The 26,176-nt window shown below is 36.4% G+C and overlaps 1 protein-coding gene and 2 long non-coding RNA genes across 3 annotated transcripts in view; all 3 read left to right on the top strand.

Moving 5' to 3' along the window:
- Positions 1-26,176, top strand: part of LOC131016821 (putative late blight resistance protein homolog R1C-3) — a 629,159-nt gene that overhangs the window by 527,478 nt on the left and 75,505 nt on the right. The window lies entirely within an intron of this gene.
- LOC131017005 (uncharacterized) lies at positions 3,615-4,699 on the top strand. Its single transcript, XR_009099313.1, has 2 exons — positions 3,615-3,896; positions 4,402-4,699. It is a non-coding gene; the product is annotated as an uncharacterized LOC131017005 (long non-coding RNA).
- LOC131017121 (uncharacterized) lies at positions 21,185-21,740 on the top strand. The gene is made up of 2 exons (XR_009099438.1): positions 21,185-21,247; positions 21,380-21,740. It is a non-coding gene; the product is annotated as an uncharacterized LOC131017121 (long non-coding RNA).

Below are 26,176 nucleotides of genomic sequence, written 5' to 3' on the forward strand. Positions count from 1 at the left end.
ATGTTTCTTATAACCTTCAATGTCAAACATTTTGAAAGTTTCTAAAGTCACATTCAAGATGATGTGGATTGATTTCTCTAAGACATAATCAATCCTATCTAGCCTTAGCACCAAACGCAACTTGCGCGGTCAATCCAGAAAGTTTGACCTAGTCAATTTACCGTATCCAACAAACATAACAAAACAGTTGCAGATAAATAAACAGAGACAAAAGAAAGCAATAAAAAATCGACCAAATAAGATCACAATTATTATACTAATCAAACAAGGCATTTTGTCTTGATTAGCTCCCACTATTTTTGCATATTTTATGACCCCAACATAAAATACGAATTTATCAAACATAAATTATAGTGGTCCAAGATCCAAGTCAATATTATGCAGCCTCTGCTTGGGCTGATGACTACAATAATATTACTTAGTAGGCCTCTAAGCCAATTGCAACAACCATTTTGCAACTCTTGGTTGATTAATCCAATTAATCTGCGTCCTCTAATCACTTTGGTCGAGTTTCACGCCACAAATGATCAAGCAAGTCAACCCCATCACACGGTGCCAACCTATGCATGAGCCTTGGCCTTGTAGACTAGAGCAAACACTTGGGTGTAAATACTCTTGGTCGAAAAGGATGGGTTGCTCAAACAATTATGATGGACGACGCGTTTTGTGCTTTCACAAAGACTTATATTTAATGGGGATTTAACATGTGATACTAATTGCTTATATTTAATATCCAATATTAAATAGCAAAACAATTACTGGGTGCCGCCTACCCAGGCATACGAAATGCGGACCACACGTATTGGGTGCCGCCTACCCATACATAGTAACGCGGACTACATATACAGGGCGCCGCCTACCCAAGCATAAAAGCGGTCTCTAACTACTATAGTTAAATAATAAGCATAAAATCAAATAGCATGCTTATCACAAAACAACATAAAATCTCTACGAATAAAATTCCTTAATCCAATTAAAATTTTATTCTCCAATTAAAATATGTGTTAATCAGTTTGTATTAATTCCAAATTAATACAACATTATTATTTCAAAAATAATAATTTCATATATTAATTCAAAACTAATATAAAACTCATCAAATATTATTATTTCAAAAATAATAATAATTCATGATTTATAAATCAAATTAATGAATTAGTCAATTTATATCAATTCCAAATTAATATAAATATACATTCAATATTATTATTTCAAAATAATAATACTAAATAAAATTCATTAACCTAATTTATATTAATTCCAAATTAATATAAACACACAATGATTATTATTATTTCTAAAATAATAGTAATCAAGATTTATTAATCTAATTAATAAACTTAATTCTGAAATTGGGATTAATATTATTAATTCTAAATTAATAACAGTTTTTTTTTTTTTTAGTTAAAGCCCAATTAGGACATTAGAATAAAAGAAAGCCCAGCCCCTTTTATCAAAGCATTTCGCAGCCCACCAGAAATCAGGCCCAGACCGGGCCCAAACATCCAGCGGCCCAAAACCCAATCTTAGTAGCTAGGGTTTGGAAAAAGGAGTTTGCAGCAACAGCGGCTGCCTCCTTCTCCTTCCCGTCGCCACGCCCGGAGCCCCGGAGCCACGCCGCCGCTGCTTGCATCTGCGACGCCGACTACATCGCGTCCTACCGGATGGTTTCCACCGGTCGCCGATGCGTTGGCGTCCAAGCTAGCGTCGAGGAAAGACGTCTGCACAGGAGAAAGCAGAAGAGTTCTCGCCGCCAACACCACCATCACGCTTTCGCCTTCCACCGCCGGACTCCAAGCCCGAAATGGCGGGACTGCCATAGAGATGCAGCGGCGCGTCGGTTTGAAGCCACGACGCAGCTGCCGGCTGGTGGTCGGGCGCTGCACACAGGCGAGCCCCGAGCCACCGTCGCCGTTCTGTCCAAGAAGGCGGTCGGCCAAGATCCGGTGAAGGACCCAGCAACAAAAGTCCCAATTCCAAAATTCAATTCCAAAATCAAATTCTCAATTTAATTTTTGTAAACAGATTTCTAAAATCAAAATTTTAATTAACCCATAATTAATTAGAACACAATTACAATTATAAATCGAGCCCCGGGCTCTGATACCACTGTTGGTTATCCTTGACATCATCTAATGATACGCAGCGGAAATAACAGTCAAGGAAAAGATCTAGATTTACAATTGATTCATGTGTAGAGATTACAAACGTACACAACAATAAAATTAACTTACTTGTTGTGTAGTAAACGTGCGTCTCGATCCTTGCCGTGAATCCACTACTAAGGTATCCACGTACATGTCGATCCGATGCAGGAACAATTCCCAGTGCATGTTTCAATCTTCGACAGCTAGGAAATCTCCGATTGAAACCATAGTACTCTCTAGGTGTTTTCTCTTCTAATGTTTTCGTATATTTTCATATATCGATTCGTAAGACCAAGCTCCCTTATTTATAAGCGAAGAAGACAATTCTAAATTGTCTTGTCTTCCTTAGTCAACAATTACGACTAAGGAATTCACACTTGAGTCAACAATTACGACTAAAGAATTCACACTTGAACTGTCTTACTTAGTATTAGAATATATCAAATATATCCTAATCTAGTCCATAATATCTTTCACAACACTGATTGAAGGAATTGGTGCCACTCTGCCGCCATCAATTCCCAATCAATCGCCCAAATGAAGTGAAAATTATCAAAATAAAACATTGACAAATCGCCAAGGGATTGATATAGCTTTCATAAATGGAGAATTTGCGAAAAAACTAAATCCTAGAAACAGAGGAAGTGGAATTTCTGAGATTTGTGCTTTATTTCCAACAGCTTAAACTGCGCAATAACCTCTACAATACCCGAGAAACACAAAGCAGTTTCCTCATTCGAGAAGCTGCTGGTGCTGAAAAATCGACATGCCTCTCGACTCCCGTAATTATAAAGAATTGGGATGGACAATATTGAGGATTTTCTGAATTTCAAAGTTGTATATATTGCATCTTCCTGCCATGATAAGAAAACGAAAATTTCGAAAACAAAAATTCAGATCTGCTAGACAAAGAGAAAGAGGAAAAGAGAATTTGTGGGTTGTAACGGAAGGAGGAGAAAAAAAAAATTAAATTCTTGCTGGTGAAATAAAGACTTCGGTTATTACTCAGGAAAAGAAAAATATTCATGTTCTTCACGCTTGATGTTCTTAATTTTTGAGTTGGGGCTATATAAATGAATTATTTACAATTATTTTAGTTGAGGCTATATAAATAATGATATTTTATGTGTTCTTTGTAATTATTTTTTATAAATTTATTATAAATTTTAAATGTTGGTTATAAGGATATAATAGTACAATCATAATTAATTTTATTATTTTTTCAAATAAAGGGCTACAATGAGAAAATTGGGGGCTATGTTTAAAATTACCCTTAAACAAATCTGGGCCATTTACAGAATTAATCCAAAGCCCAACAATTATTCAAAGGTCCAATTAAACAAATCTGGGCCATTTACAGAATTAATCCAAAGCCCAACAGAATTTAATTGATCCAATAATTAGTAGCCCAATTCACTATTTTTAGACTAAATAAATTAAGAATCCTATACTCTTCCCTTTAATAAAAGGAATCAAATTAACTTCTCTCTCAACTCTGTCGTCCTCTTTCTCTCTCCCTGTCTCCGGTGAGCGTCGCCGGCCTTCGCCGCCTCCGGCGCGGCGAGGTCTGCCTCTCCTCTCCCCCCTTCCTTTCTTTCCATTTCTCTTTTCCCTATGTTTCAATCCCCAAATTATAAAATCAAAATCCTAGGGTTTCTACCTCTCTTCATCCCCTCTGGAATTCGTCTCTCCGGCGAAGCCTGCCGCCCCGCCGTCGTCTCTGTCACGCCGCCGCCTCTTCTGACTCAGGTAAGTCCCTGTCTCTCTCTCTACTTCTATCTCTGCTCTCTCCCTCGAACTCCCTCTCTCTCTGCCCTTTCTCGATCTCTCGCTCTCTCTCTCTGTCCAGGGCGCGGCGGCCGCCGCAAGCTACGACGGCGCTTGCAGCGCCGGCGCTCGCCGCCGCCTGCCCCGCTCCTCTCTCCCTCTACCTCGTTCTGCCTCTCACTCTCTTCCTGCTGTCTGTCTCTATCTCACACTCTATCTCACACTCTATCTCACTATCTCTTGCTCAATCTCCCCCTCTCTTCTACTGCAGCCACCGCGGCTGCCGTGGCTCAGGCAGCGCCGGTGGTTGCCGCCACCAGCCGCTCCTCCGTCGCGGTGGTTCGCGGCCTGCCGCTGCTAACCTCTCCTTCCACTTTCTCTATTTCAATCACCAGTTCAAAATCTCATCCCAGCAAACTTCCAATCTAATTTCTATTTCAGTTTTAACCTCGCAAACTAATAAATCTCAAACTAATTTCTGTTCCAGGAATGGGTGATTCGAGATGGTTTGAGATGATTTCATCGTGGCAGTTCATCAACGGCCGAAGACTGTTTTTATAAGACTCAGCCTTCTATTTGGGTTATTATTGATTAATAAACTGTTGTAACTAGATGTATTCTGTAGATGTTAAAGAAAATTGATGTTATCTCTGCTGTTCTTGAAATTGATGTATTCTGTAGATGTATTCTTGAAATAGATGTTCATCAAAATTGAGTTGTAGAAAGAATACTACCTGCTTGTTTGCTGTGATGACTGCAAGGGATGATTTATGTTTTTGGATGGATATTTACTCTACTTTTTGGAGTTTGCAGAATGGGGAAAAATGAGATTTATGGTAACTCATCGTATTTATACTCGTTTGAGTCGGTTTGATGGATTTAGCTGTGTGTAAAATTGAGAGTTGAGTGTAAAATTGGAAGATACGTGTAGTATCATGCTCTACGTGTTCTTTCACAAAAATCTTGTTTCTTCACAAGATAAATGCAGCCAATTCGATCTGATCAATCCATTCAAGAATAGGATAACAGTTGGGTTAATGAAATTGGGCTTCTTATTACACTTTGGGCCAATAACAGTTATTGGGCTAATCTAAAACTGAATTTATAAATAATAATTGGACTGTAGTTACCAAATAAAGTCCTAGGCCCAAATAATAACACTATTGGGCTGAAACTAAACTTACATATATGGATTGGGCTGCCCAAATAATAATATGAATAATTGAATCTATATTTCTTATTTAATCAGCTAATCCCATATAAAAATTGGATTACTACGGTCCTCTATTTGACAACTAGCTATATTAGAATCTAATATGTGAACTTAATTACATAATGAAGAATAGTATAAATACGGTGGGGCTACTACAGAATCTTTCCACAATTCCTTCTTGTGATGCTAATATACAAAATAATTGTTCCAGAGAGATACAAGATAAGATGTCGATAGAAATTCCTGAGGAAGATCAAGATGCAGAGTTAAAGTTGAATGATGACCAACGAAAAGCATTTTCTATTATTTTGAGTTCCATACAGAAAGCAGAAGGTAGAATTTTTTTCATAGATGGACCCGGTGGAACTGGAAAGCCTTTCTTATATCGTGCACTATTAGCTCATCTTAGATTAAGAAAACACATAGCTCTTGCAACTGCAACTCGGAGTTGTTGCAGGGATCATGCCAGGAGGAAGAACAACACATTCACGCTTTAAAATACTTATAAATTCTGATGAAACAATTGAATGTTCAATTTCAAATAAAGTGCAACTGTAGAGTTATTGCGGAGAGCACAACTGATCATATGGGATGAAGCACTATGGCAAAATAATGGGTAATTGAAAATGTAGATAAGTTGTTAAAAGATGTGATGGGGAATGATCAAGATTTTGGTGGAAAAGTCGTCGTTTTTGAAGGAGATTTCAGACAAGTATTGCCGGTTGTTCCTAAAGCTACAGTCTACTAGACTATATTAGCAAGTTTGGTTAATTCTTATTTATGAGGCATAATGAAAAAAATCACTTTCTCCATAAATATGAGATCCAAGAATGATCCACAATTCAGCAAATTCTTACTAAGTGTTGGAAATGGTGAAGAACCGATGGATGCTGAAGGTAATATCAAAATTCTAGATGATATGGTAATTGAGTATGACAATCAAGAAAATTCTATGAAAAGACTTATCGCAGCCATTTTTCCGAGTTTAGCAAGGAATGCATATTCGGCGGAGTACATGACAAATCGAGCAATATTAACGCCGAAAGATGAGCATGTGGATAAGCTGAATGATAAGTTTATATCCATGTTTCTTGGAGAAGAACAAATTTTCAACAGTTTTGATGAAACTATTGACCAGACAAACATAAACTATGACGTCGATTTTTTGAACTCTTTGACTCCAAATGAATTACCTCCACATAAGTTGGTCTTGAAGAAAAATTGTCCAATAATTCTTTTAAGGAATTTAGATCCATCAAATGGTTTGTGTAATGGCACAAGAATGGTGTGCAGAGACTTCAAGGGCAACGTCATAAACGCAGAGATAATGCTTGAACAACATATGGGGAAACATGTCATCTTTCCAGGAATTCATCTTTCGCTAGCTGAAAATGAAGGATATCCTTTTCAGTTTAGACGAAAACAATTTTCCAGTCAGACTTTGTTTTTAAATGAATATAAACAAAGCTCAAGGACAAACTATACCAAATGTTGGTGTATATTTGCCTTCTCCGATATTTTCTCACGGACAATTATATGTTGCTTTATCATGAGGAACTTCAATGTCTACTACTAAAGTGTTGATTAAGCCGAACACAACAGATACAAGGCCAAAAATGTTGACGAAAAATGTTGTCTACACTCAAATTTTGATCGCAGTTAATTTTTTTATTTTAAATTTAATTTATATGATGTTATTTTGCCTTGATAATATTATATTTAAATGTTTAACAGGACAACAAAATCATGAAGAATCAGAAAGATGCGATTGATTCGCATTGTGTTCAAGACACTCGGCATGCAGCTGGAATTTCACAATTTTAATTGTCTTTGTTATTTTTGGAGATAGCAATATGCATTTTTAATTTTAAAAATATTTGTCCACAGAACCGCAAAAGAAAAAAAGAAGACTAGCCAAGAAAAAGTTTGATGACTACATTGAGATTACAAGTGACGACGATGTGTCGCTAAACAACATTCTGTTGCAAACCAAAAATAAGAACAAAAAATCTTCAATCGTCAAAATCAAACAAGAAAAGATTTAAAATTCGTCTTGCTCCGTATTTAGATAATTTAGAATGTTTATCATAGATCTTTTTGCATTTTTATTTAGAGGTATATTATGAATATTACTTTCTTGCATTTAAATTTATTCATTAGTAGTTGCATTGATTCCTTTTTTAAATTATAATAATAGTCAAATGAATAAGTCAATTTAATAAATAAAATTAATTAATACAAATATTTAAAATTATATAATAGTATCTATGAATTTTATTTACATAGTAAAAATCACACATGTTTAACGTGCATCTCACGTTCTTATTAACCCTTAACAAAAGGTTATCTACTATTACAACTACACCCTCTGTCACATTGAAGGCTTTAAAATTTTGGGAACATGTTGGTGGGACCTATACTGCGCTACCCCCACCATCTGCAATACTCCATTAACTCTTAAATAAAAGGTTGCCTACTATCACAACTACTCCCAGAAGGTCGCATTTAGAGCTTTTGAAATTTTGGGACCATGTTGGTGGGGCCTAGGGGTGGGAATCGGGTCGAATTTGGGTACCCTAGCTAACCCGATATTATCTTAAATCTAGTATATATATAAAAGTTGAACAATTTGACATCATTTTTAGCAGCCATGCTTTTTCAAATTATCCTCAAATAAATTATTGTTGCTTTTCAGTTGGTTTAGACTTAAAATGATACAACCACAAAAGCGGGTATTAGTCTGTGGTATGTGAAGAATGTACTTACTGAACTTGTTCTTTCTTGCAGTTTGATGAATGCACTAATGTAATGGACTATGCATACAACGATGTTCATGGCTTAATACATGAATATCTTTTTTCATGTGCTTTTATTTATGAACAAATACATAAAATACATGATCGAAAGACAGTAAGTCATGAACATCGTTGTTCATGTGTTTTTGTTCATATATTATATGTATTTGTTCATGGTTCGCACATGTACATCGTTGTTCATCAGTTTACACAAGAACCTAAAAAAATACGCGAACAAATATACAAAATACATGAACAAAGATGTCTTTGTTCATGTATTTTATGTATTTTTCCATATATATAAAATGCATGAACAAAGATGTTCATGTATTATTGTCGTTTGTTCATGCATAAAAAGATATGGTTCTCACAGCATCCTCCCCAGGGACGGAGCCAGGAATTAAGATCGGGGGGGGGGGGGGGGGGGGGGGGGGCTGAACTTGTACGGGGGTTCGGGGGCGGTAGCTAGGGGTGTAATCGAGCCGAGTCGAGTCGAATAGTGTCTTGTTCAAGCTTGGCTCGTTTAGCTAATCGAGCTGTTTGATTAATTATCGATCGAGCTTTAATCGAGTCGAATACAGTACCGAGCCTAATCGAGCCTTTTAAATTTTTATTTTTATTTAAAATTTTAGATATTTTCCTAATACATAAGCTAATTTTCAAATATATAAGTTATTTTGATTCACAAAAATAGTATATTTAATATTTTCTTGTAAATAAATGATATTAATTAGATACTTAATCCAAATATTACTACATATAGTATAAAATATTAAGATATTTAATGAATAATCTTATGTTTTTAAGATAAATCCCTTCGCGAGCTTGTTCACGAGCTAACGAGCCGAGTATCGTCATGTTCAAGCTTGGCTTGTTTAGCTAAACGAGCTGTTCATTAAATTACTGATCGAGCTTTTATCGAGTCGAACATCGAATAGCTCACGAGTAGCTTGGCTCGTTTACAGCCCTAGCGGTAGCCCCCGAGAAATTTTTTTGGGCATTATGTATATGTAAGGTATTTTTTTATTAAAATACGAGCATAATACTAATAATAACAAACAATATTTTCATAGATTATATAGTTTTAATATATCACAAAACTTTTTTTGGACATTCCGTATATTTAAGACATTTTTTATTAAAAGGAAAGCATAATAATAATAATAACAAACAACATGTTCATAGATTATATATTTTCTATATATTACAAATTAGTTTCAATACATTATAATTTTTTTTAGCATTTCATACATATTAGGCATTTTTTTTATTAAAAGACAAGTATAATAGTAATAATAACAAACAATATTTCATAGATTATATAGTTTAAATAATAAAATTATCCTTAAATTAAGTACATATGAGATAATATAATAACCAAATACTCTTTTATGAAACAAAATTATTTTATAATAGTTATAAACATATATCTATATATATTTTAAAATTTATATATATATATATATATATATATATAATAAAATTAAAAAAAAAATTAAAAAAAAAAACTCAAAATTTGGGAGGGGGCTCTAGCCCCCTTGCTCCGTCCATGATCCTCCCTCTATATAGCAGATCATAAAGGTTCAGTTGGATTTCACTGTTGATTGTTTTTTTATTTGAATTTGAAGCCTTAAGCAAACATCCTTTTTTTGCCCTAGCTACCTACAAAGTCTAAGGTGAAATGAACATAAAATTCATGTGTCAGGTTAGTACTTTACTTCACTTCGTAGGATGTTGGTGGACGTCGCCAACCACCAAAATAATTTCTGCAGAATTACCAAAATAAATTAATACAATGGCAAGCAGGGTCGATCCCACAGAGAGCAGTTAAAATTCATTCAAATCCCTAAATCTATAAAATCGGTGATGCCACCACGCCTTAAATTTAAGAAGGATTAATTAAACTAAGAATGCAGAATTTAATCAAATAAAATATGCTTGAAGTAAATCAAATAAAAGGGTAATTCGGCTCAAATAAATCCACTCTAATTCAAACTCTGATCCTCGACGCAATAATTAATTAATCTCTATCAACCAACCAGTTATAGGATACCGTGAAACGCAACGGACGTACCCCAATTCCTACTTACTGTGTCGATAAACAGCTGGAGACGCCAGACCTGCTTATTTCCCTTATTAAAATATAACCTAGTTGGAGACGCCAGACCTAGATTTAATATTCTAATAGCCTTACGATGAAGGAACCCAATTTATATCAATTATCCTAGAGACGCTAGTAATAATTAATATACCAATTAATTCCCCCTACGAACACTAATTAGTCCAATTCCAACAATTACGGATTGACAGGAACTAATTGACTGTAATCCAATTAAACTTAAGTTGATCAGGCTTAAATAAAATCAGAATTATCTTGGAACCTAGGAATTAATCGGAATCAATAGGAATCAATTTTAAACCAATTAGGTCTCACAGATCATTAAATTAGAGTTTCATTATTCTCGCCGAATTAAAAGATTTAGCTACTCATGCTTAAACGAATAATAAATAAATAATCAAAAGTAAACATAAAGCAAATAACAAATAAGCGAAAGAAATAAATAAACACGCAAACCGATTTCTGAAAATAAGCAAACTCTAATCAATCTTCAATGATTTCCTCCACTAACTAAATAATTCGAACTCTGCTCCAATATCCCCAAGGAAACAACTACTAAACTAATTCCTAGAGTAAAAAGCAAAATAAACAAGGTGAATTCCCATGCTAAAAACGTATGGAAACAATTGCATAAAACAAAAAGTCAACTGCTAAATTCAAAATATGCGGCTGCTCCCAAAAATATAAGAGTCCTAATCTACTACTAATTGTGCGGCTCCTTCACTTAAGCACATATATATATGGGATTAAAATCCCTAAGGTGACCGCCTCCCCCTTGGACATAAATGGGCTCGGCCCTTTACATAATAAGGCATAAGGAATAATTAAAAAACAAGAGTTTTGGGCTAATTAAATTCTAGATAATTAATTCCAAGCCCAATCTCCAAACTTCTTCTTCATAGTCCACCATCTTCATCAAAATCCATGCAAAATTTGATTTCTTCGACTTCTTCCATCCACAAGATCCATCTCCAATTTTCTCTCAATTCCTACATCCAAAATATCGCAAACCATGTAAAATCATATAAAATCATAGCAAACACACACTAAACTAGGTAACTAAAATACACACATCAAATCCCCTCACACTTAGATCATACTTGTCCTCAAGTATGACATGAAGAAGAATTTAATGGTGAAAATTAGCCACTAGAGACAACTCCCTTCCTTGACACGACACTAAAACTCTAAAACAAAGAACGAACAACGGACACAAAAAACACACGCAAAGAACAAGAAAGTAAAAAGGGAAACGAGACAAGACACGAACAAACCAAACGACTAGCCAAGCAATATCAAAGCATCAGGAATGCAACAGTCTATCAAATCGAATCATGCAATTCACCATCACTTCCCAACCCTCGAACTAAGAACATGAACCTCCAAACTGTATTTTCATTATCAATCTAGTCCAAATGAGGCAACAATGAGTGCAACTTTCACGCTTATTCAATCTCACCATAAGATAAGGTAATTCTCACACATGAAGAAACTCCAATTAGTCATGATATTTCGCTGTCACATTATGGCTCAAAAAGGTTTTTCTTCTTTGGTTGTAATGGGGCTAAGGACTATCAATGATGTAGGCAAGATCCTAGGGGTCCTAAGCTCAAACATTGAAGATCAAATATCGTGCATGCTTGAATCAAATCACACCAAAAGAATTCTGAACATATGAAAAGCAACTTCCAACTCAACTATGGGCAACAACCATCAAACAACTCAATGCATGTATACTAATTCAACCTTGGTGCAACCTTTATTTTCTCTCTTCTTTTTCTTTTTCTGTTTTTTTTTTCTTCTTTTGTTTCTTTTTTTTCTACACCACTTCATTAAAACAACACAATCATGCAAAGAGTACATCAAAAACAATCTGCCCAACTGTCAACATCCTCCTCTGTTCGGCCAAACAGACCATTTGTCCTAGATTCAGAATGTAAATTCGGCTCGATTCTGTTTGGGCAAACAAGCATCCTTATGCACATTCCTCCAAAAACTCAATTATGACGTAATTCAATTCTAACATGCACAATGGGACCAAAGAGAAGGTTCACAAAAAATAGGCCTTGGCTATATATATAGTGACTAAGATGAACAATCACGGCAAGGCTCAAACATGGTTCACTAGGGGTTAGAGTATGGGTAGGATTTCAAAAGCAGGCCAAATGGCTACCCTAGTGCCTCTTATCATTGACCACATACGACACACTTATTATCACGACTTCATGGATCATCAAATCTCTCAAAACAAAAATTAGTAGAGAGTGCTCTACTCTATTAGGCTCAATACCTCACTTATGTGTAGTTTAGATTCACTCATCGCCTTTATTTGGTCATTCCAGACATTATGTAATAAAACACACACTGTCAATCACAAGTTCTCAATTCTTAAGTAGAAAAAGATCAAGTTATCACACATATTCAAATCTAACAGCATGCTCCAACAACTGAACTTATCAATTACTTGGCCAGAAGACTCACAAAACTCAACATAAACTGACTCAACAAAAAACAAACTCAAAGACGCCCCCCTCACACTTAAATTTTGCTTGCCCTCAAGCAAACAAAATAAAGTATAAGCAAAGGAGCAACAAGACACTCAACTAAACGAAAAACACAAAGACAACACAAGAAACAAGCGAAACAAAACAAGAAAAGGAAGGAAATCACCGTGTGCGCTGCCGCCTCATCTCCTGTCGAATGGTGGCGCTCAAGTTCGCAATGCTCTCTTGTAGGGCTGCACGTTTTTTTTTTTTTTTTTTTTTTTTTTTTTTTTTTTTAACTGAAACATAACAAAAATTAAAATTAAAGAAGGGAAACTAAGAAACTGATAGAAAAACTTAACGAAACAAAAATAAAGGAAGAGAAAGGCAAAACAGGAAAATAAAAGGGAAAGAAAATCGGGTTGCCTCCCGATAAGCGCCATTATTTAAAGTCTTTGGCTAGACTTTATGATGCGATCAGAGTCCCATCTGAGGTGACAATGGAATTTCTTCCACCGTCGTCATGTGTGATGCATCGCAGTACGACTCCAACTTGTGATAGTTGACTACAAACGTCTTTGCCGTAGCCAAACTCTTAATCTCCACTGGTCCGCCTGGCCAAACAGACTGTATCTCAAAAGGACCTATCCATTGCTTTCCAAGCATGAATTGGACCTTTTCACCGACTTCAAATGTTCTCCAGAATCGATGATTGTGATAAGCTATCGCTATTAGATCTGCATACCCCATGTTGGTATTATAGGCTTCCAAACGGAGCTCCTCCTCACACTTATCTTTTAAGTCGGGTGGTTCCACATTAAAATGCAGAGTTCTATAACGTGGCTTCCGTCTGGGCAAACGAACCGTATGTCCAGAACCTGTGAATTTCGGGTCATCATGAAGAATTTTGTCCTGTTTGGGCAAACAGAACGTGTTTCCAGAATCTGCCAATTTCGGGTGGGCATGAAGAGACTTGGTAGACTCTTTGACTTCTTCATTGTTCATCCCACGAGCATCAAGGTCAGTTTCCCTTTTGATCAAGGTCGGTTCCAACTTATCCTGCACAGATTTAGTCTCAAGATGTTCTTGGACAGAAGGGTCAGTAATGTTAGTGGCACAAACAGTTTTAACAACAAGGGGACTTTTCATGGTATCATCAATGTTGAAAGTAAACTTTTCTCCATGATAATCCAAATAAATGGTACCACTATAAACATCAATGACTGCCCTAGTGGTCCTTAAGAAAGGACGACCTAACAGAACACCGGCTGACTCTTTCGACTGCATACCACTCATTTTCACCACATAAAAGTCAGCAGGATAAACAAAATCATGCACCTTTACAAGAACATTCTCTAGAAGACCCTCAGGATGAACACGTGACCCATCAGCCAACTGAATCACTACCTTAGTAGCCACCAACTTCACACCAATTAGGTTATTATAAACAGCTAAGGACATGACATTAATAGAAGCTCCTAGATCACACATAGCATGCTCAATCTTAGTATCACCGATGAAACATGGCAGAGAAAACATACCTGGATCCTTGCATTTGGGCGGCAACTCTTTTCGTATCACTGCTGACACGTTCTCGCCCATCACAATCTTTCCAGATTTCTTAGACTTTCCATCGATGAAGTCCTTCAAAAACTTGCTCAGATGAGGGAGTTTGAGTGCTTGGAGGAAAGGAAGATTAATCTCCAACTTTCCAAATATCCTCATGAAGTCATTGATCTCTTCCTCAGGCTTCTTCCTTGCTAACCTTCTTGGGAAAGGTACTGGTGGCACAAACTTAAGATCGCGGAGGCTCAGTATTGGTTCCTCCTTGGTTGAATCATCTTCAACACTTTCTCGTTCTGCCTCCCTTCCTTTCTGCATAGCTTCGGACTCACCGTCCTGTTTGGGCAAACGAGACGTATTTCCAGATTGACCTCCAGTGAGCACTAGTTCTTCAGAATCGTTCTGTTTGGGCAAACAGTTGCTCTCGCCAGATTCGCCTTCTCGAGCTTTTCCCACTTTCTTGATTGGTGGTTCATCCAATTCTTTGCCACTTCTCAAGGTGATCAAGTTCACACTTTCCTGAGGATTCACTTGGACTTGCGATGGCAATTTTCCTTGATGGCCCTTGAGTTGATTCATGGATGTGGCGAGCTGAGACATCTGACGGGATAGTCCTTCGATTTGCACCTTCTGCTCGGCTTGAGATTGTTGAAGTTGTTGCACATTATTTTGCAGAAATTGCTGGTTGCCAATCAAATCCGCCATCATCTCCTCAAGTGACTTGCCTTGCTTATCGGGATGATGTTGCTGAGCTTGTGGAGCTTGATACCCCGTCCTTTGATGTGGAGGACGGTAGTTTTGCTGTTGTGGCTGCTGCATCGTTGGTGGTTGCTTCGGCTCGGGATCTCTCCATCGGAAATTGGGATGGTTTCTCCATGGAGCATTGTGGTTGTTCGCGTACTGGTCCCGTTTGGGCAAATGGGGCAGTGGCGCGTCACAGCTGTAAAAATTGTGGGAAGAATTTGCATGGGCTTGATACTCTTCCTCATCCCCTGTGCATTGCAAACTCGTGTGGCCTGAATTACCGCATGCTCCACATGGATTTTCTGTCGGTTGTCCAGCGGTTGCAACCTTCTCCACCACAGTACTCAACATTCTCTCCAATTTCCCCATCCTTGCTTCGAACTTCTCCTCAAAATCTGATGAACTAGCTTGAGCAGCTTTCTTGAGCAGTTGGATGCGCGGCTCCTCATATTCCCTCGTAGCTTCCACCAAGTGTTGAATTAATCTTTTGGCTTCACTCACCGTGTTTTGGGAAAATCCCCCACCACTTGCTGAGTTAACCAAATTCTTAGTGTCAACGGTCATCCCTTGGTAGAAATACTGCAACAAGTCACCCTCAGAAAACTTGTGGTTTGGGCAACTATCCACCAATCTCCTAAATCTGGTCCAGTAGGCGCTTAACGATTCATCATACTCCTGCTTTGCACCACTGATCTCCTTCTTTAGCGCGTTCGTCTTGGTGGGAGGGAAAAAATGCTCCAGGAATAGCCTTTTCATCTCCGCCCATGTAGTGATAGAATACGGTGGGAGACTCGCGAACCAAGAGTTCGCCTCTGCTGTCATGGTGAAGGGAAAAGCAGCTAATCTGAAGTGTTCCTCCGTTACATCAGTGGGGAGCTTCTGTACCTTGCAGATCTTGATGAATTCGCTCAGGAAATTATATGGATCTTCTCCTTTCTTCCCATAGTACTTAGGAAGAACATTAAGCAACCCAAGCTTAATTTCTATAGCAGTAGCAGCAGCCGGCATCCGGATCGGGGTTGGGGGGTCATCAGCTTCGTGGCTGGAGAGATCACACAGTCTCGGATCGTCATCCATGTCACTCTCAGTACTTGCAACCGAAATTGAGTCGGTTTCTTCTTCACAGTCTGATTCTGTCCCTGAGTTGTGGTCTGTTTGGGCAAACAGAACCTCTTCCGCAGCTACAGAACTGGGTTTCTCCTCGACGAACTGTTCCGGTCGAACGGGAAGGTCAGCCTGCGAATCCAGCAGATCCAGTAGCTTCCTCGCCTTCGCCTCCTTCCTTAGCTTCTTTGCGGTCTTCTCAATTTCACTATCGAAGAGGAGGTTCGGCTGGGACGATCTGCTCATAAACAAGGAAAATAAAAAAAAAGAAAAATAGACAAAGGGAAAAGAATTAATTAACACCGCTCCCCGGCAACGGCGCCAATTTGGTAGACGTCGCCAACCACCAAAATAATTCCTGCGGAATTACCAAAATAAATTAGTATAATGGCAAGCAGGGTCGATCCCACAGAGAGCAGTTAAAATTCATTCAAATCCTTAAGTCTAGAAAATCGGTGATGCCACCACGCCTTAAATTTAAGAAGGATTAATTAAACTAAGAATGCAGAATTTAATCAAATAAAATATGCTTGAAGTAAATCAAATAAAAGGGTAATTCGGCTCAAATAAATCCACTCTAATTCAAACTCTGATCCTCGACGCAATAATTAATTAATCTCTATCAACCAACCAGTTATAGGATACCGTGAAACGCAACGGACGTACCCCAATTCCTACTTACTGTGTCGATAAACAGCTGGAGACGCCAGACCTGCTTATTTCCCTTATTAAAATATAACCTAGCTGGAGACGCCAGACCTAGATTTAATATTCTAATAGCCTTACGATGAAGGAACCCAATTTATATCAATTATCCAGTAATAATTAATATACCAATTAATTCCCCCTACGAACACGGTAGTTGTATCACTAATTAGTCCAATTCCAACAATTACGGATTGACAGGAACTAATTGACTGTAATCCAATTAAACTTAAGTTGATCAGGCTTAAATAAAATCAGAATTATCTTGGAACCTAGGAATTAATCGGAATCAATAGGAATCAATTTTAAACCAATTAGGTTTCACAGATCATTAAATTAGAATTTCATTATTCTCGCCGAATTAAAAATTTAGCTACTCATGCTTAAACGAATAATAAATAAATAATCAAAAGTAAACATAAAGCAAATAACAAATAAGCGAAAGAAATAAATAAACACGCAAACCGATTTCTGAAAATAAGCAAACTCTAATCAATCTTCAATGATTTCCTCCACTAACTAAATAATTCGAACTCTGCTCCAATATCCCCAAGGAAACAACTACTCCCTCCGTCCCATAATAAGTGGCCACATTCTTTTCGGCACGGAGATTAAGAAATTGAGTGTTATATGTTTTAATAGAGTGTGGCCTACAATTGTTGACCAAATTAGTGAGTAATTGTTGACTTAATTAAAGTAATTTTGGTATTTTTAGAAAGTGGCCTACAATTGTTGACCAAATTAGTGAATAATTGTTGACTTAATTAAAGTAAACTTTTGTCATTTTTAGAAAGCAGCCACTTATAGTGGGACAGACGAAAAAGGAAATGTGGCCACTTATTATGGGACGGAGGGAGTACTAAACTAATTCCTAGAGTAAAAAGCAAAATAAACAAGGTGAATTCCCATGCTAAAAATGTATGGAAGCAATTGCATAAAACAAAAAGTCAACTGCTAAATTCAAAATATGCGGCTGCTCCCAAAAATATAAGAGTCCTAATCTACTACTAATTGTGCGGCTCCCTCACTTAAGCACATATATATATATGGGATTAAAATCCCTAAGGTGACCGCCTCCCCCTTGGACATAAATGGGCTCGGCCCTTTACATAATAAGGCATAAGGAATAATTAAAAAACAAGAGTTTTGGGCTAATTAAATTCTAGATAATTAATTCCAAGCCCAATCTTCAAACTTCTTTTTTATAGTCCACCATCTTCATCAAAATCCATGCAAAACTTGATTTCTTCGACTTCTTCCATCCACAAGATCCATCTCCAATTTTCTCTCAATTCCTACATCCAAAATATCGCAAACCATGTAAAATCATATAAAATCATAGCAAACACACACTAAACTAGGTAACTAAAATACACACATCAGATGTTTTGTTTAGTCACGAAAATTACATAACAAATGAATGTATATTATTTTTCGTTTACCGGTTCAATGAAGGCAAATTTGACTGTTTAGCAAAATACTACAAAAGAAAAAAAAATAATGGTTAACTGCAAAAGCGTCACCAACTCTGACTTAATTTTGGTTTCAGACGTGCTTTATGAAAGTGTTGGGAAATTTCATTGAGAAACTCGGACAGCGTGGGAAAAAAATTCACGCGGTCATATTTTAAGTGGTAATTTTTTTTGGGTCTGCATTTTCTACAAATAAAAAGTGGCATCATTCTTGAGATTATACATGAATCATGTCTAAAGCCAAAATCAGGCCAAAGTTCATGAATTGACCTAAAGAAAAATCCAAAAGTTCACGTTTTTGGTACGTGATTATGGAGAGTTTTAGAGCGTGTTTGATTATATATCTAAAATGGATTCTTGGACATTGGAGCGCATATGCAAAAATATTATTTGTTCGTTATATGCCTCACTCTTTTAATGAACTTATCTACAGAGATAAGAAAATCTGCGAGAAGATGGAGACAGATAAGATGGAAGGCAAAACAACGAGTACTCACTCTTGCACGCATACCCGAATCACAAGAAGTTGTAGAGTTTGAACCAAATGAAATAGAGTTAGCAAATTTACAAATTTTAAATTGTGTTTGGAGCCTTGCCAGAAAATAGAACTTAAGATTGCTGTATAGTTAGGATGTCTCAATATCACACTAGTTGTTTCTGAGTAATTAAAATTGTTAAATATTGACTTAGTATGTGATTGCAATTTGTTGTTTCTTAGAGGAAATAATAAAATAAGAAAGATGTAACATACCTTGATTTAGAATGAAATGAAATACTGTAAAAATTTTGTCAAATAAGAAAATGTCTCAAGATAACGCCCAAAATAGAAAATGTCTCATGAGAGTAATAAAAGAAATAGCTTACTGTTCATCATGTGGAAGAGGGCCCTCTCCTTTGAAATTTTGCACCTTTATTTATTAAACAGTGTTGTACTCATCAAAGACAGCCATTCCTTTTCTTGGTATGTCCCAGTTTGGCTACATCACGCAAGTTTTTGCGTACTCCATTAACTATCACAACTACTCCCAGACGGTCGCATTGACAGCTTTTGAAATTTTGGGACCATGTTGGTGGGGCCTAGGGGTGGGAATCAGGTCGGATTTGGGTACCTAAGACCATGTAGTATTTTTGGGGGAATGGTCGACCGCCAAGCTGGCAATATGAAAAAAAAAAAACAATTAAAATAGAAGAAGTAGACCTGGTCGACCAAATGAAAAAAGAGACCACTCTTGGTCTCTCTCTCCTAATATCCCATCCATTGGTGTAGTGACAAGTGTCAAGATTTAATTGGTTCAGTAAATTTTATTTAGATAATTGATAAAAGTCATTATATCTTTTATATAAAATATTAAAAAAATATAAAAATTATACCACTTTATATTTTTTCATTATCTATAAATAGAGACCACTCTTGCTATATTTCAATACACCTTCAAATTCTCTCATTTATCCTCTCTACATATAACTTCTATTATTTGTTTCTCTATTTTTCAATGGATTGAGACAATAATTCTCAAAATTTCTTTCTTCAACTCTCAAAATTTCAATCCCTCCCAAGACTATTATCCAAATCTTGTTGATATTCCAAGCTCCAATGAATTCCCAGAGTTTGATTGTGCTATGAATTCAGAATTCTCGCATAATCCAACTGATTCTCATATTTCTGAATATCACCAAACCTCTGAAAATTATTAGTTTGTTATTTTTTGTATTTTAATTTTTTATAATATTTTAATTTATATTTAATATTATTAAAATTAATACGAATAAAAATAATAATAAAATAATTATAAAATTATGTTGTGATTGGGTGGTTGGATGGTTGGGGTGGTCATTGATAAATGAACAAAAATAGAGGTTGGTTGGGTTGGGATGAATAATAGTGATGTGAAGAGAGATAAATTAATTAAATATTAAAGATGATTGGATGGTTGAGTGGTTGGATGGTTGCTGATAAAGATGGTCTAAGGCCTAATCGGATATTATCTTAAATCTAGTATATATATAAAAGTTGAACAATTTGACATCATTTTTAGCAGCCATGCTTTTTTAAATTATCCTCAAATAAATTATTGTTGCTTTTCAGTTGGTTTAGACTTTAAATGATACAACCACAAAAGCGGGTATTAGTATGTGGTATGTGAAGAATGTACTTATTGAACTTGTTCTTCTTTCTCGCAGTTTGATGAATGCACTGATGTAATGGACTATGCATACAATGATGTTCATGGCTTAATACATGAATATCTTTTTTCATGTGTTTTTATTTATGAACAAATACATAAAATACATGGTCGAAAGACAGTAAGTCATGAACATCGTTGTTCATGTGTTTTTGTTCATGTATTATATGTATTTGTTCATGGTTCGCACATATACATCGTTGTTCATCAGTTTACACAGGAACCTAAAAAAATACACGAACAAATATACAAAATACATGAACAAAGATGTCTTTGTTCATGTATTTTATGTATTTTTCCATATATATAAAATGCATGAACAAAGATGTTCATGTATTATTGTCGTTTGTTCATGCATAAAAAGATATATATGGTTCTCACAGCATCCTCCCTCTATATAGCAGATCATAAAGGTTCAGTTGGATTTCACTGTTGATTGTTTTTTTATTTGAATTTGAAGCCTTAAGCAAACATCCTTTTTTTGCCCTAGCTACCTACAAAGTCTAAGGTGAAATGAACATAAAATTCATGTGTCAGGTTAGTACTTTACTTTCACTTCGTAGGATGTTTTGTTTAGTCACGAAAATTACATAACAAATGAATGTATATTATTTTTCGTTTACCGGTTCAATGAAGGCAAATTTGACTGTTTAGCAAAATACTACAAAAAAAAAAAAAAATGGTTAACTGCAAAAGCGTCACCAACTCTGACTTAATTTTGGTTTCAGACGTGCTTTATGAAAGTGTTGGGAAATTTCATTGAGAAACTAGGACAGCGTGGGAAAAAAATTCACGCGGTCATATTTTAAGTGGTAATTTTTTTTGGGTCTGCATTTTCTACAAATAAAAAGTGGCATCATTCTTGAGATTATACATGAATCATGTCTAAAGGCAAAATCAGGCCAAAGTTCATGAATTGATCTAAAGAAAAATCCAAAAGTTCACGTTTTTGGTAAGTGATTATGGAGAGTTTTAGAGCGTGTTTGATTATATATCTAAAATGGATTCTTGGACATTGGAGCGCATATGCAAAAATATTATTTGTTCGTTATATGCCTCACTCTTTTAATGAACTTATCTACAGAGATAAGAAAATCTGCGAGAAGATGGAGACAGATAAGATGGAATGCAAAACAACGAGTACTCAGTCTTGCACGCATACCCGAATCACAAGAAGTTGTAGAGTTTGAACCAAATGAAATAGAGTTAGCAAATTTACAAATTTTAAATTGTGTTTGGAGCCTTCCCAGAAAATAGAACTTAAGATTGCTGTATAGTTAGGATGTCTCAATATCACATTAGTTGTTTCTGAGTAATTAAAATTGTTAAATATTGACTTAGTATGTGATTGCAATTTGTTGTTTCTTAGAGGAAATAATAAAATAAGAAAGATGTAACATACCTTGATTTAGAATGAAATGAAATACTCCCTCCGTCCTAGCTGTCTTGAGACCTTTTTTTTAGCACAAGAATTAAGAAAGTAGTATTTTGTGTGCATGTGAAAAAGTAAAAGGTAAATAAAAGATAAAAATTTTGTCAAATAAGAAAATGTCTCAAGATAACGCCCAAAATAGAAAATGATGGAGGGAGTAATAAAAGAAATAGCTTACTGTTCATCATGTGGAAGAGGGTCCTCTCCTTTGAAATTTTGCACCTTTATTTATTAAACAGTGTTGTACTCATCAAAGACAGCCATTCCTTTTCTTGGTATGTCCCAGTTTGGCTACATCACTATCAATCCCTTCTCTTTCTTATTTTTTGAAAACCACTATATTATGTATTTTTGTACCGATCAAAATGATTTAAGTTCTTGTTATTTTTTATTTTCCTTTATTGTTTGATCACAAGATTTATTCTCTTTTTATTTTTAAGTTCTATATTGATGGGTTTTTTAAGTTTTATTGGGATTATTTTGTCTTATTTTCATTACATATGTGACATTTAGGTTTTGTTTTTCCTTTTAACTGTTGTCTCAATAGTGAAATTGATAACACATCATTAAATGTGAATATTGATAGCCATAAATGGATTGGAATGTCCTCATCTCAATAGTGAAATTGATAAATGAATATTGATAGCCATAAATGGATTGGAATGTTCTCAAGAGTGACAGCTTGGAGAAGCATTTGTAACAGGCTGCCAACCTGCGAAAACCTTCTCAAAAGGAATGTCCTCATCCCAGCCGAAGAACAGTGGTGCAATGCATGTGTGTGGAGGGAGGAAACAGCTGAACATTCTTTTCTCCATTGTCCGAAAGTCGATCGCGTGTGGGACAAAATCCATCAATGGATTGGAATGGAAACGGCTAAACCACAAAAAGTCGAAGATCATTTCATATCTTTCATTGGAGGAGGAAGAGGTAAAAGAAACAAGAACTTCCTTAAAGCTCTTTGGATTGGGACTGTTTGGCTGATCTGGAAGTATAGGAATGAGAGTAGGTTTGAGAACAAGAATTGGGAGGTGTCCAATCTTGTTAATGAGGTCAAAGGGAGGCTTTGGAGCTGGAACAAAATCTTCCATATTGTCGAGTTCAATGTTTCTTTTACCTTGTGGTGCTCTAACGAGTTCGCACCACTTGTTTGATGTTTTTGGTACTCCTAGTACCACCCCAGTTTTTTAATGAATTTTTTATTGATCAAAAAAAAAAAAAATATTGATAGCCATAAATGGTTGAAGGCCACAAAAGTTCCTTTTGAAGAATGAGTGGGTGGCTTTGTCATTTTGGCCCACCACTTGTACAATTAAAAAGTAGACAAATTTGTCCCCTTGGGATGGCCTAGTGGTTAGGGTGGTTGCCTGTTGTCCAAGAGGTCACAGGTTAAAATACTTTCGGCCACAATAACCACTAGGTGGGGTGTATGTGGTTTGTATTATTTATAATGTAATTTCATAAAAAAAAAAAAAATAGACAAATTTCACTCGCTTTATTGCAAAAAGATATGCTTAGCTGGTTGTCTTCATGTGATTCAATTATCAACAATTTCTCTGTATCTTCTGAACTAGTCTGCTCTCATTTTTCCAGCTTGGTTTACATTGATTTGCAAATAATTTGTCATAGAAACTTCTTAATTGTATCAGCAAATATGGCTTATGCTGCTCTTCTTTCCCTTGCCCACACCACTGGAAAAATAATCTTAGATCAAGATAGATATCCCATTTCTCGTGATAAAAAACAGCAAATTCGATCTGTCTATGCACCATTTATTTTCTTGCAAGAGTTTCTTGAAAATTTTCCACAGAAAGCCAACATTTTGGATGGGGTATCAGAGATTTAGCATATGAAGAAGAAAGTTTTATTGAGTCTCTCATGCTGGAGGAAGTTGCATCACATTGATGGACAGCCTTAGCTTCCAAATCCAAGTTTAAATACCAAATAAGAAATATAAGAGAAGAAACAGATTCAATCAAAAGGGAGGTGATGGTCATGAAGAATAATAATGCAGATGCAGTGCAACTTGGTGTTTCTTCTTCTTCTTCCGCAGTAGGCTCACCATCTAGACCTGCTCCCATCAACAAGATTGACTGTATGCATGGCTGATTTACATGAAGATTTGGTTGCAATGAAGTCTCGACTTTGTGGAGGATCGCCTAATTTCATCATTGCAGAAGTGTACCGAAGCTATGAGAGTGTTGGCGTATGAGACATCTTTTGATGTTGTCGATGAATATCTACGAATGAGTTCATTTACGACAAGAGAAACTTTAGTCCATTTTGTGGAAGGTATTATTTCTTGCTTCGGTGGTACATATTTCAGAAAGCCTAATGAACAAGATTTGACAAGACCACTCTATATCTTGAAGAATAACGTGGTTTTTCGGACATGATTGATAGTATTCAGTGCATGCATTGGAAGTGGAAAAATTGTCTTAATACATGAATCAGATAATCTTTCGGAAGAAGTGGAAAATCAACTGTCATTTTGAAAGCTGCAGGTTAACTTCAATTATAACGAAAATGAAAGCTAACATAATTAAATTTTGTTGGGAACTTAATGAAATATCATATCCCTAGTTTTTGATGATGCCAAAACTCTTAGAGTTTCTTTTAATAGACTAGAACTTTTCGAACTCAAGTGTTAGAGTTCATGTTTTCTAGTTAGGCTGCTGTTCTGAAGATTGAAGACTGTAGTCTAATCGACTGAAGATAGCATGTGAAAAGACCAAGTCAAATACTTATGTATTGACTGGACGAGGATCTCACTGAAGAATCAATTATGACAGATTAACTAATGTTGGTCACGTTGAATTAGTGGACTAATACTCTAGTCAAGTATCAGTTGACATTCTTCCTCGATTTGAATGTTTTAAGTTAAAAGGAAGCCACGTACACTCAAGTACAGCCGCATTAAATACAGAGATTTTAAAGATCATCATTCTCTGCAGATTATTCCTTTTTGGTGTCAACTTTTTAGAGGCGCCTTACATCTGTACCTTGAGACGTCGTTCTTCACTAAATTAGGAACCTCGAAGATAGAAGCCTCAGTCAAATTCAAATTTACTCTCACAACGGACGAATTCTTGAAGATCATTTTGCCAATGGACCTATTCAAGACTTCGCCTATAAATAGAGCTCGAGGAACATCACAATCTTCACCGATTCAAACGCACAAGTTGAACTTCTTCCAAAATCGCAACTCAGCCCTGTCACTACCTTCAAGGTTTGAATCGAAGAAGAGAATACTTAAAGCCAAAATCAGTTTGCTGATTTCATGCATTCTCTTAGTTTTCTAGGCATATCCTTTGTAATATCCAAAGCCTAAGTTCTCGATTACAGAGAGCATGTTCTCTGTAATCTAGTTGGTAATTCGAACCCCTTTTCAACTGAGCGAAAAGAGAGTTTAAGTGAGAGTTCAGACAGATGTCTGAACTCAAGAGTTCTTAGCCCCCGCAAGCAGGACATGTGTAGTCTTTGCACCTGCGAGTTAAGAAGGAGACGAGAAGTCCAATCCAGTGTATTGGCACTGAAACTTTGTTTTAGTTAAAGGTTTGCTGTGCACCCGCAAGCACAAGCCTAGAGTGATTGTCAGTGTGTTTAACTGACCGTAGACGTAGAAACTTGTTCCGAACCACGTAAAAATCCTTTGTCGTTTATCGCTTTCAGTTTTACTGTTCTTTTCTGTGCTCAAACGTTTCCTTAACTAAAACTGATTAATCGCAAAATGAAACTTTATTTGACAACGTGTTAATCACAAATGCTATTTCCTAAGTTTAATTTTCCGCTGCTGGTGTTATTAGTCTAACTGATAAATCTTCGGATAATCAGTTATCTGTTTTAAAATCTAGACTGAAGCCTTACGTGGATATCAGTTGAAGCCTTGAGCCTAACTAAAATCAAAATACTAAGGGCCCGTTTGATAGGGTCTATTAGAGTAGATTAATTGTATTTCTCACCTTATCACTCCGTTTGATAGCCACATTAAATAATAGTGCAGGCCCGGTGATATACCCAAGCCCGCAACAAATCCACTATGCTACTGAGAATATGAAACCCACACTCACCCCCAGTAATGTAATATCAAATGCACAGTGAATTGAGACTAAAGTATGACTTTACTTTTTTATCCCTGAAATTGAAGTTATAGAATGAAAAGAAATGATTTGAGAAATCCGGTAGCTTTGATTTTATCCCCTACTCTTGGGCTTGTTCTGTTGAGTCGTCGGTGGCGTGGGTTGTGTGTGATGTGGTGTTGTGTGTGTGTTGGGCTGAGTCGAGCGGCGTTGGGATGGCGACGAGCTTACTGTCGGCCATCCGGCCGAATACAGGAGAGAGGGAGGTGCCGGAGTGTGCAGAGGAGAGAGAGAGCTATGGGACAAAGGGAGGCGACGACGCCTCGCCGTCGTCAAGGAGAAAGGCGGAGGCGTTGATTCTCGCCGCCGCTAC

This window comes from Salvia miltiorrhiza, chromosome 3, assembly GCF_028751815.1.
Source record: "Salvia miltiorrhiza cultivar Shanhuang (shh) chromosome 3, IMPLAD_Smil_shh, whole genome shotgun sequence".
Taxonomy (NCBI): Eukaryota; Viridiplantae; Streptophyta; class Magnoliopsida; order Lamiales; family Lamiaceae; genus Salvia; species Salvia miltiorrhiza.